The sequence below is a fragment of the Bombina bombina genome, chromosome 2 (assembly GCF_027579735.1).
Source record: "Bombina bombina isolate aBomBom1 chromosome 2, aBomBom1.pri, whole genome shotgun sequence".
Lineage (NCBI taxonomy): Eukaryota > Metazoa > Chordata > Amphibia > Anura > Bombinatoridae > Bombina > Bombina bombina.
Window position 1 is genome coordinate 612,804,807 of NC_069500.1, and position 12,965 is coordinate 612,817,771.

Here is a 12,965-nt window from a genome sequence, read left to right on the forward strand (position 1 = left end):
GTCCTTACCTGCAGATGTGGCCTGCAATATTTGGGCCGCACTTTCAGGAGGATACGTACCAGATGGAGTGAGCATTTAAGAAACATCAAAAAACAATCACTTAAACATAGCATATCGCGCCACAGCACTGTTCAGCATCAAGGACACCATCATACTTTTTGCATCACTCCACTGGAATTCATCCCTTCCAAAATGGGAACCAATAGATATACTCGTTTGCGCCAGAGGGAGACATACTGGATCTTCAAGTTCCAGTCTTTGTTTCCCTCTGGCCTTAACGAAGTATTAGATTTGGCGGCCTTTTAGAAGGCACCACCATCTTCTATTATTCAGCTATCCGGTCATATATCATCCCCCCTTATCTTATCCCTAAGAGTATGGGTCGTAACATTATCCACCCATAGATCCAAATAGCACTATTCTCTATCCATCAATTAGTCTTAATATATTAGTGACCCTCCATTAGGGCCTTTGTAATCATAACTTACATTACACTACATTCTATAATCTTCAAAAGAATGTAGTGTAGTGTAGAACTGTGTTTTTGTGCAGTTCTGAGCAAAATTGGCTTTGTTAAGCACATAGACACACACACACACACGTAGGATTTGCTCTTATTTCTTTTTTCTTTTTATCTTTTTACTTTTAGGCCCATAACAATGGTCATATATTAATATTAATGTCACCTTTTTAGGGCATTGACTCTACAGAAGACACTACTTACAGTATTATCACAGTTCCACTTCCACTTTTTTTTTTTTTCTTTCACACTGCTGCACAAGTGACTATTTAAAGACTTCTGACTAAACTGCTCACGTTCTATATCCCACAATAGGACAAGATCGCGCATTTGCTGTCCAACCTACTAAAAATATTATAACATACTAAGAAGTTTATATTCAGTTTGTTATTGAAATAAAAATGCCAAAAAAACACATATAGACAGCAGCCTTTTATGCAGCTGCCCTTTGCGATTTTTCTGTGTGCATTAGCTGAAAAGGGATTGCCATATTATTGATTGGTAACAACTGGAATATATTTATTATTTTACTACACATTTTTTCTTTCTTTCTTTTCTTCTACATGTAACACATGAATGCACAACTTGGTATACACAAAAGGGTGAATATTTCAATTTTCTATTTTGCAAAGTCAATTTTTTCTAGTGAACAACCAATTAGCCTCAGAGACACCTGATAGCTCACAAAGGTGAGAATCAATTAGGAACACACCCCTTAGAATGGATACAATTGTTTGTTTGTAGGGTATAAAAAGCAGAGGTAGGAATGATTATGATATGCCTGATGAAACGGTTTGCCAACCGAGAAACGCGTTGCAATCATTGGGGCCAACTGGGTGACCCTGTAATCCACTTTGTATAACAACCCTGGTGATGTTTTTAAATTTTTGTTTTTAATAAATATTTGCACATTTTTACTTTTGGAGTGGATCTCATTTCCTACCGTCTGCCTGCAATCACTACTAAGTGCACAGCTACTGAGAAGCATTAAACCTGCCTTTGTTTTCACTGCATCAATACCAAAAGATCGTTTGTTTGGGTGAGCTGCCACACCTGCCTGAATCTGCAGCCTGTATCTACCAGCACATTGGTGTGCTTTGGGAGTATGTGAGTACCCACTTTATACTATAAAGCACATTTTTATGTATCATCCTTAATGGTCTGCACATATAGTGCTCTCTGTTTGTTTTACACCTGTTGCAGAACTACAGTATTGGAAGTATCCTTGAACGGGTGAGCTGTCACACCCTTCTAAATCTACAGCCTGCCCCTACCAGCACATGAGTGTGCTTATGGAGTAGTTGTGTAATACAGTGAGCGCTTAGAAGCTAAAAAGGACTGTGAGAGTGAGTGTGTTAAAAGTTAGAAATTAAACATATTTATTACAATGCAATAAAAATACATACAAATATAGTTAAAACCTTCCAAAAATCTCCATGGATCCATGAGATAAAAATATAAAAATGCAATATGTTACATATATCTTGTATCACGATATTCTCTTCTGGTGTTGGGGTAATTATAATAGTTAACTCCAACAGCAGTATGTTATCAACAAGGTACAATATGAGCACGAATAATACAGTTATATACAGCAAATATAAAGTGTAGTGTCCCAAAACATTGACGTTAGGATGTTCAAATTATTAACGTTGAAATTTTAAATAAAGTGACCGGAAGGATCCGGTGTGACTATGAAATCAATAGAAAAAATGTGTTTCTCAAAAATTTGTCTCTTAAAAAATCAAAATGTTCCACAAATAGTGAGGTGGTGCGTGTGGTAAATCCTAGCTGATTAGATCCAAATCGAAAACACTTCCAAAAAACTTCCAAAAATAACTCCAATGCTTTAAAAGGTGGTAAACGTGAGATACAAAAGGAGAAAAATAAAAATAAAAATAAAAAATAAAAAATAATAGATAGAAAATACAATGATGTGGCGACTAGGTCCAGAATCTTCCTCTTAAACCTGTAAGTGAAATAAAATACAATAGTGCAATAACGTCTAAATGCAGTAGAATATAATCAGGAATGTGCTCACCAGTATGTCGACGCGTTTTGGCCCTCCTAGGCCTTTCTCAAGACAGTACTGGTTTGTATGTCTCTGGGAGCTTTATATCCTAATAACTTAGGGGATTGGTTCTAAATTGGCGCCAAAAATCAGAGTCTGCCCTTTCCTGTTTGGCCCATTGATACATGGGAAATAAAGATTCTCCTTTTCCTGTATAATTTTGTTATTTTTGTTAACTGGAATTTTTATGTTCTTTTAAAGTAATTTGTGTCTCATTCTTTTCGTGTATATTTACATTTATTGCTCTTCTTTAGAATATTACAGACCATATTTGTTGTCCGTATTTGCCCCACTTCCGGCATGTGAAACTTATTTTCTCTTCCGGTTGTCTAACATCCGGTTTCGCTCGTGCTACTTCCGGTTTCGCTATTGCCGGAAGTCTGAATTTTTTCATCCGGTTGCGCTATTTCCGGAGATTAGTCAAATTTGGGGCTTTGATACATGGTTGTGTGTTGGATTAGTAGTCCAGCAGTATCCTTATTGTATGTGTATGGGCCGATGTTTGGTGAAAGAATAATAACCTTAGTAATTCATTTTTAGATAATATATGATATACATAGTATGGACAATAAAAGAATAAAAACGGAGATTGTGCAAATGCTTGAGTGTATTGGAGCATTTGATAGTTTAAATACTTTAAAACATATATAAATATACAATGTGAAATTATAAAAATATATAATATATCAAAAAGTATTCCAGCTTGTAAAGTTATATTTGAGCATTCGAAATTATAAAAGGTGTTAAGAAATGCTAAGGGATATGATATTGAGCATTGGGTCACATGTTGTGATAAAATCTTGGGACCTATTTAGAATTTATTTAAAATTCATTCCGCAAATGTAAAGGAGTCCATAAGATATAGGTCGCCTATATAGGTAACTTAGAGGCTTCTAGGGGCATGTGGGAAGTAAAAACATATACTAACTCAAAGAGGTTGTTAAGCATATAAGAGAAATTTGTCTTAAAATTTTAATCTGTCTGAGGATTTTAATAAGTTGGCAAATGTAGGTGTTGATGGTTAGAGCCGCTGTTTTAACCATCTTTATTTTAGGTAGCCGTATTGGAGGGTGAGAATGAATTTTGTAGTATGTTGAAAGAAGAGGGACTTTCCAGTATATCTTATATTACAAGAGCTTAGAGTGAGGGTTTAGTTTTTGATATATGGTCCTCAGATAGAGAGATTTCTATTCATTTTTCTTGATTCTCTTGGTTTCTCGGTTTATCTGGTCTATTAATGGGAGCATCACGGGACCTACATGATATATATATATATAGGATTCTGTCTCCTGGTCTATCAATCTAGAGCGTGCAATCCAGCTAGTGTGAAAACACATGCATACATTGGTCTGCTTTTTTGTGGTAAATCTATTTAGTGGTGTATTTATTATATCCATCATCTATAAAAGATAAAAGTTACTGTCTAGTCTTTTCTTAGAGACAGTAAGTGTGACAGATCCTCTTTGTGATTTAGTCCCTTGGGAAAGAGGCAATCCAGTGTAAAGATCCTTTTGGATTCGTTGAATAGCAATTTTCTCTCGTAATCTCCTCCCCGCCAGTTTTTCTCTATCTTTTGGATCCAGAAGAATTTAAAATCTTTGATATTGCCTCTATGAGTTATGGAGAAGTGTCTGTATAGAGGAGTGTCTTTATCTAATTTTTCAATGCATAATATATGTTCTCTTATTCTGTCCTTTAATGATCTTGAAGTTTGTCCTACGTATTGTAGGCCACATGGGCAGAATATTAGATAGATGACTCCTTTATCTTGGCACCTGATGAGGTCTTGTATCTTGTGTTCATCCCTCTTTTCATGTCCGGAGAACTTGTTCGTTTTAACTCCACTTTTACAGGCCTTGCAGTTTGGGCACGGGAAAAAACCTTTAATCGTTTTTCCCTGATAGTTTGTTGTGGCCCTTTTTCTGTTTTTCAGGACTGTTGGGGCCAATATGCCCTTTAGATTATCGGTCTTTCTATAGATGAATCTTGGTTGTGGTATTAGTTTTTCACCGATCACATCATCTTCTTTTAGGATGGCCCAGTGTTTCCTGATGATTCTTTCGAGAATATGCCTATTAGAGCTATATTCGGTTATCATCGGTACGTTTATTCTGCTGTCTTCTTCTCCTGTCGTCATTTTTGTCTTATACTTTAACAGGCTATTTCTGTCGATTTTGCCAACTTCCTCTATCTTTTCCACCAGATTTTCTTTCTTGTACCCCCTCTCTAGAAATCTTTCTTTTAGTATGTCTGCTTGTTCGGCCCATTTATTGGGATTAGAACAGTTTTTTCTTACCCTTAGAAGTTGTCCTTTTGGAATATTGGCCTTCCAAGTAGGGTGGTGGCAGGTCATACTATGAATGTAATTGTTACAGTCTACTTTCTTAAAATATGTAGACGTTTCAATTTTACCATTTCTGACCTCTATTGTAAGATCAAGGACATTTATTTTGTTGTGACTATATTCGAATGTGAACTTGAGATTTCTCAGATTTTTGTTCATCACGTCAATAGTATATATCAGATCTTCGATTGACTCCTTCCAGACGATTAGAATATCGTCTATATATCTTGAGTATAGGACCAGGTCCGCGCCTGCTGGACATGAGTCCCAGAATATTTATTCCCATTGGCCCATGTACAAATTGGCGTAGCTAGGCGCGAACCTGGTCCCCATCGCTGTTCCGCAGATTTGTCTAAAGAATTTGTTATTATTGCAAAAATAATTGTGACTCAAAATATATTTTATGCTTTCTAGTATTAAAAGACGTTGTCCGTCGAGTACTTCTAAGCATGCCTCATGTGGAATGCTCGTATAGAGCGATGTCACATCGCATGTTGCTAGTATATAGTTCTTTTCCCATACTATTTTGTCCAATATGGATAGTACTTGGGTGGAATCTCTCAAGTATGATGGAAGCTTCGTGACATATTTCTGAAGGTTCCTGTCCACATACTCAGAGAGATTACTGGACAGGGACCCTATACCCGAAATTATAGGTCTTCCTGGCGGGTTTTCTAGGGACTTATGAATTTTGGGTAGTTGGTAAAATACTGGAGTAATCGGATGTTGTACTCTGATATAGTTAAATTCCTTGTCATTCAGTATCCCCTGTGTTTTGGCTTCTATTAGTAGAGCTTCCAATTCCATTTTATATCTTTCCACAGGGTTATTCTGGAGTTTTTCGTAAGTTTTCTCATCATCTAGAATTCTCTTACATTCATCCTCGTACCTTTCTTTATCCATTAGGACTATTCTGCTGCCTTTGTCTGCCGGCTTAATTATCAACTCGTGATTTCTTTCAAATTTTCTTATAGTTCCCATTTGTGATCTTGTTAGGTTATGTTTAATTTGTTTCATCTTTTTTGAGTTAAGATTTCTGATGTCTCGACACACATTTGCCTCAAAAGTTTCTATCGCTGTGCCTTTACTGCTTACTGGATAGAAGGTGGATTTAGGTTTGAGGTCTGTATGTATGTAGCAATCTTCTGTTAGTTGCCTCTGCTGTATAGTATTTATTTCGAGTGGAGTTCTTGAAAAATGCCTCTTTAATGTCAATTTTCTTACAAATTCCTTTATACCTATGAAGGTTTGGAATTTGTCCATTCCTTTTGCTGGAGTGAAATTAAGACCATAGGATAGTACTGATGTTTCTTCCTCTGACAATGGTTTGGAACTGAGGTTATATATTCCTTTATTTTTTGGGCTAGTCAATTCTTTACTGGTGCTACTATGGCATGATGTAGTCTGTTGTCTTTCTTTTCTCTCTTTAACCTTTCTTAGTTTTGCACCTCCTCTCTTACCTCGAGAGGTCTTCTTTTCTGATTTGGGCTTCTTGATTCTTCTAACTCTATGTTCTTCCTCTTCGTTGTTGTTCTCTCCTTCTCTTTTTCTCGTGGGGGTTGGCGGCTTCCCCTAAAAAAACTTGGTCAGCGGTAGACACTATATTTTGGTTTGTGATATTAGCCGAGTTTTGGTTACCTTTATTTGGTTGGGATATTTGAGTGCCTTGACGTTGTTCACCCTTAGGATTATTTCTTTGTCTTGTATGGCTTATATTTCCATGATACATGGGGGGGTCTTCTCTCCAACTTTGTCTCCGATATGTGTTCCTATGATTCATAGGCGTGTACTGATCATAGTCAGGTCTGTGTTCGAAGTGGTTGTTTCTTCTACCATAATTATGGTTGTCCTGCATATGATCATTGAATGAGATTCTTCTTTCAAAGCCATTCCTCATTGGGGAGTTCCCTCCATCTTTTTTGTAATTATTATATCGATAGTTTGTATTATGCCTTCTCATATTGTAATTTGATGGGTAGATCCTTCTTTCTTGGTTGGGGTATATATTATATCTTTCCCCTTCCAATCTTGGTTCGCGTTCCTGTCCCCTCAAGTTATAGTCATCTCTACGGGTATGAAATCTTCTCTCATGTGGGTTGTACCAATATCTTGTTTCAAATGGTGCTCGTGGAGTATGTGAGTACTCATTTGGCTATTCTGTTGCTTTTTCTTATGTCTTCAATCAGACTATACCACACATGAGGCGCCCCTCTGTTTTTTATTTCTGCTGAAAACTGCGGTGAGCTGGTTTTATGTGCTCGTGCATTATTTCCCCATAGACATCAATGGAGAGACCCGGCTGAAAAAAGTCTAACACCTGCAAAAAAGCAGCGTAACGCTCCGTAACGCAGCCCCATTGATTCCTATAGGGAAACAAATTTTATGTTTACACCTAACACCCTAACATGAACCCCGAGTCTAAACACCCCTATGCTTATACTTATTAACCCTAATCTGCTGCTCCGGACATTGCCGCCACTATAATAAACATATTAACCCCTAGACCGCCGCACTCCCACCTCGCAAACACTATTTAAATATTATTAACCTCTAATCTGCTACCCCTTACATCGCTGACACCTACCTACATTTATTAACCCCTAATCTGCCGCCCCCAATGTCCCCGCCACTATAATAATAAATTTATTTACCCCCTAAACCTAAGTCTAACCCTAACCCTAACACCCCCTAACAAATATAATTAAAGTAAATCTAAATAAAAATTCCTATCATTACCTAAATAATTCCTATTTAAAACTAAATACTTACCTGTAAAATAAACCCTAAGATAGCTACAATATAACTAATAGTTACAGTGTATCTATCTTAGGGTTTATTGTTATTTTACAGGCAAGTTTGTATTTATTTTAACTAGGTAGAATAGTTACTAACTAGTTATTAACTATTTACTAACTACCTAGTTAAAATAAATACACATTTACCTGTAAAATAAAACCTAACCTGTCTTACACTAAATCAGCTCTTTTACCTGTAAAAAAAAATACAAACAACCCCCCAACAGTTAAACCCACCACCCACACAACCAACCCCCCAAATAAAATCCTAACTAAAAAAAGCTAAGCTCCCCATTGCCCTGAAAAAGGCATTTGTATGAGCATTGCCCTTAAAAGGGCATTTAGCTCTTCTTCAGCCCAAAAGCCCTAATCTAAAAATAAAACCCACCCAAAAAACCCTTAAAAAACCTAACTCTAAACCCCGAAGATCCACTAACAGTTTTGAAGACCGGACATCCATCCTCAATGAAGCCGGGAGAAGTCTTCATCCAGACGGCATCTTCTATCTTCATCTATCGGGCGCGGAGTGGCTCCATCTTCAAGACATCCGGCGCAGAGCATCTTCTTCTTCCAACGACTAACAACGAATGAAGGTTCCTTTAAATGACGTCATTCAAGATGGTGTCCCTTGAATTCTTATCGGCTGATAGAATTCTATCAGCGAATCGGAATTAAAGGTGAAAATAGAATGTGAGCTCAATCCTATTGGCTGATTGGATCAGTCAATAGGATTGAAGCTCAATCCTATTGGCTGATTGCATCAGCCAATAGGATTCTTTCACTTTTAATTCCGATTGGCTGATAGAATTCTATCAGCCAATTGGAATTCAAGGGAGGCCATCTTGGATGAAGTCATTTAAAGGAACCTTCATTCGTTGTTAGTCGTCAGAAGAAGAGGATGCTCCGCGCCGGATGTCTTGAAGAAAGAGCCGCTCCACGCTGGAGGGATGAAAATAGAAGATGACGTCTGAATGAAGACTTCTGCCTGTCTGGAGGAACACTTCTGCCGGCTTGGATGAAGACTTCTCCCGGCTTTGTTGAGGACTTCTTGCCGCTTGGATGAAGACTCCTCCCGGCTTCGTTGAGGATGGATGTCCGGTCTTCAAAACTGTCGATCTTCGGGGGTTAGTGTTAGGTTTTTTTAAGGGTTTTTTGGGTGGGTTTTATTTTTAGATTAGGGCTTTTGGGCTGAAAAAGAGCTAAATGCTCTTTTAAGGGCAATGCCCATACAAATGCCCTTTTCAGGGCAATGGGGAGCTTAGATTTTTTTAGTTAGGATTTTATTTGGGGGGTTGGTTGTGTGTGTGGTGGGTTTTACTGTTGGGGGGTTGTTTGTATTTGTAATTAGTTTAAATATCTGATAATTTCTTTTTTATTTTGTGTAATTTAGTGTTTGTTTTTTTGTAATTTAGGTAATTGTATTTAATTAATTTAATTTATTTAATTGTAGTGTAATGTTAGGTGTTAGTATAAGACAGGTTAGGTTTTATTTTACAGGTACATTTCTATTTATTTATTTATTTATTTATTTTTTTTAATTTTTTATTGAGGTTTTGCATAGCGATACAGACAAAGATAAATAACATAGTTCTCATGGAACAAAATACATCAAAAAGAAAATGGCAAAATATACAGAATTTCAAGTAGACAATATTGTACAGGGAGTGCAGAATTATTAGGCAAGTTGTATTTTTGAGGATTAATTTTATTATTGAACAACAACCATGTTCTCAATGAACCCAAAAAACTAATTAATATCAAAGCTGAATAGTTTTGGAAGTAGTTTTTAGTTTGTTTTTAGTTATAGCTATTTTAGGGGGATATCTGTGTGTGCAGGTGACTATTACTGTGCATAATTATTAGGCAATTTAACAAAAAACAAATATATACCCATTTCAATTATTTATTTTTACCAGTGAAACCAATATAACATCTCAACATTCACAAATATAAATTTCTGACATTCAAAAACAAAACAAACACAAATCAGTGACCAATATAGCCACCTTTCTTTGCAAGGACACTCAAAAGCCTGCCATCCATGGATTATGTCAGTGTTTTGATCTGTTCACCATCAACATTGCGTGCAGCAGCAACCACAGCCTCCCAGACACTGTTCAGAGAGGTGTACTGTTTTCCCTCCTTGTAAATCTCACATTTGATGATGGACCACAGGTTCTCAATGGGGTTCAGATCAGGTGAACAAGGAGGCCATGTCATTAGATTTTCTTCTTTTATACCCTTTCTTGCCAGCCATGCTGTGGAGTACTTGGACGCATGTGATGGAGCATTGTCCTGCATGAAAATCATGTTTTTCTTGAAGGATGCAGACTTCTTCCTGTACCACTGCTTGAAGAAGGTGTCTTCCAGAAACTGGCAGTAGGACTGGGAGTTGAGCTTGACTCCATCCTCAACCCGAAAAGGCCCCACAAGCTCATCTTTGATGATACCAGCCCAAACCAGTACTCCACCTCCACCTTGCTGGCGTCTGAGTCGGACTGGAGCTCTCTGCCCTTTACCAATCCAGCCACGGGCCCATCCATCTGGCCCATCAAGACTCACTCTCATTTCATCAGTCCATAAAACCTTAGAAAAATCAGTCTTGAGATATTTCTTGGCCCAGTCTTGACGTTTCAGCTTGTGTGTCTTGTTCAGTGGTGGTCGTCTTTCAGCCTTTCTTACCTTGGCCATGTCTCTGAGTATTGCACACCTTGTGCTTTTGGGCACTCCAGTGATGTTGCATCTCTGAAATATGGCCAAACTGGTGGCAAGTGGCATCTTGGCAGCTGCACGCTTGACTTTTCTCAGTTCATGGGCAGTTATTTTGCGCCTTGGTTTTTCCACACACTTCTTGCGACCCTGTTGACTATTTTGAATGAAACGCTTGATTGTTCGATGATCACGCTTCAGAAGCTTTGCAATTTTAAGAGTGCTGCATCCCTCTGCAAGATATCTCACTATGTTTGACTTTTCTGAGCCTGTCAAGTCCTTCTTTTGACCCATTTTGCCAAAGGAAAGGAAGTTGCCTAATAATTATGCACACCTGATATAGGGTGTTGATGTCATTAGACCACACCCCTTCTCATTACAGAGATGCACATCACCTAATATGCTTAATTGGTAGTAGGCTTTCGAGCCTATACAGCTTGGAGTAAGACAACATGCATAAAGAGTATGATGTGGTCAAAATACTCATTTGCCTAATAATTCTGCACTCCCTGTATGAGCCTCTGAAACCTCAGTTTTATATTTTATAGTCAATAAATGAAAACACCTCTAAGATACTCAACAGGCCACTCTTGGACCCATGAAAGCTAGATGGCTTGTTTGAGGTGCTCTAATGCAACGCACGGTCTCTTTTGGACCTTGAAATAAACATAGAACCAAAAACAAAACAAAGTGAACAAACAAAAAACCAGAACCAATAAGTAAATGATCTAATGGTGCGTTACGGGAAGTTTTTTTTTTTTTTTTTTTACAGGTGGAAGTAACTATATAGGTTTCCAGTATGGGATATAGTTAAGGTAACAGCCGCAACCGTGCACTATTGAGTAAAACAGAAGCATAGATTGTGCCTTATTGGGACTACTATGTGTAGTTATATGAGATAGTGCAGCAGTAATGGTCTTTCCTACACTATTACATTTTCCAAATATATCATGTAGCTTACGTATAAATGGTATAGTTGCATTGTGTTATAATCCACTTAAACACTAGATAGAACCCCACAGTTATATATGATCATGAGAAATCTCATCAAAGGGTCTATGCGTCCTGTCCAACAACGCCTATGTATATATGTACAATATACACTCCAATAAGCATAAGTATGTATAGCTAACCTCGTGAGATCTGTCTCATAAATAAGACTATTACTGATTTTATTCTCACATCTAGTGGTGAAAAATTGTATCAGCATCCTATCCTAAGTTAATTTATTGTTAATTTATCATCTGCCACGGGGTATATCAAAATATGTCTCTGACATCATTGAGGTAATAATATATTCTAGTATACCAAGTTTTGTCAGGGTTGGTTAATATCCACCTTAAAACATCTCAACCAAATATATATAGAGAAGTGCAACAGTAAATTATACATAAGCCTATCTATCAAAGCTTTTGAGCAGCTGGGAAAATTTTATATGCTCTATTGTTAAATAACACAACTTGGGTGGCTAGTGTATTATGCCCATAAAAGTAGCGCTAGAGACCTAGCTCACATAGAGAGTGATAGTAAGATAGGCACAATTGGAGCTGGATAGGTGTCCTTTGTATAAGAACAGATTAGGATTGTAACCTTAACTCTGTTCAAAATATAAAGTTGCAGAAGATATTAGATCTATAAAGGCTACACAGGAGGTTAAAATAACATTGCTCCCAAGAGGTATAAATTCTATTAAATAAGCGTTTAGAACAAGAAACGCTGCTCAATACAGAGATTCTATCAGGGTTTATATAAGCCTCTAGAGACCTAGGGTAATACATCTCAAAGCATGAGGGCAGAATAACAATGCGCTCCAGAGGTATGTATGCTATTATATAAACAAGTAGAACTGTAGGCACACAAAAAAAATTAAATAAAAATAGAAACTAAGTTAGTCATCATCGCTAGATGAGTGCTATATTTCTGACACAGCATAAGTTAGATTCTAACACACTACTTGGCAATTATAAGGGTCATTACATCTAGCAGGCAGACGTGCACTTTTAAACATAGTTAGCAGATCATCGTGCAGATTACAAATCATAGGCTGACATTGTTGGAGACTTCAAATGGTGAGTGAAAGCATATGGGCTTCTACCCCATGCCTAGTTTGTCCTAGTTATTTAAGTCAGCTTGTGATCCCATTCCATGAAGGGTAAGCCTCCCACGTCTGTATCTGATGGTAGGACTATTGCGGTGCTCCCAATGTATTATTGTCATATCACAGTAATTCTCAATCTCTATACTTCATGTTTTCCACGTTTCACTGTCCCTTTAAACATAATATCACATGACCGTTATGCCTTTATAAGCCCTCCTCTCTAATTCAACGATGCTTGGTAATTTGATTCGCATGAGGAGTAATCACAACTCTCAAGAAGCTCTCTCTATTTTCTACAAGTTGTTTTCTAATTTTATATCTGCAAAGTTCTTTTCAATCACAGGACAGCATACTTCATTCTGAAACGCTAACTGACATACAGCGTGTCTGCAGTAGTTCGGCGTCTGACGTCATCAGCACTCCGGGAG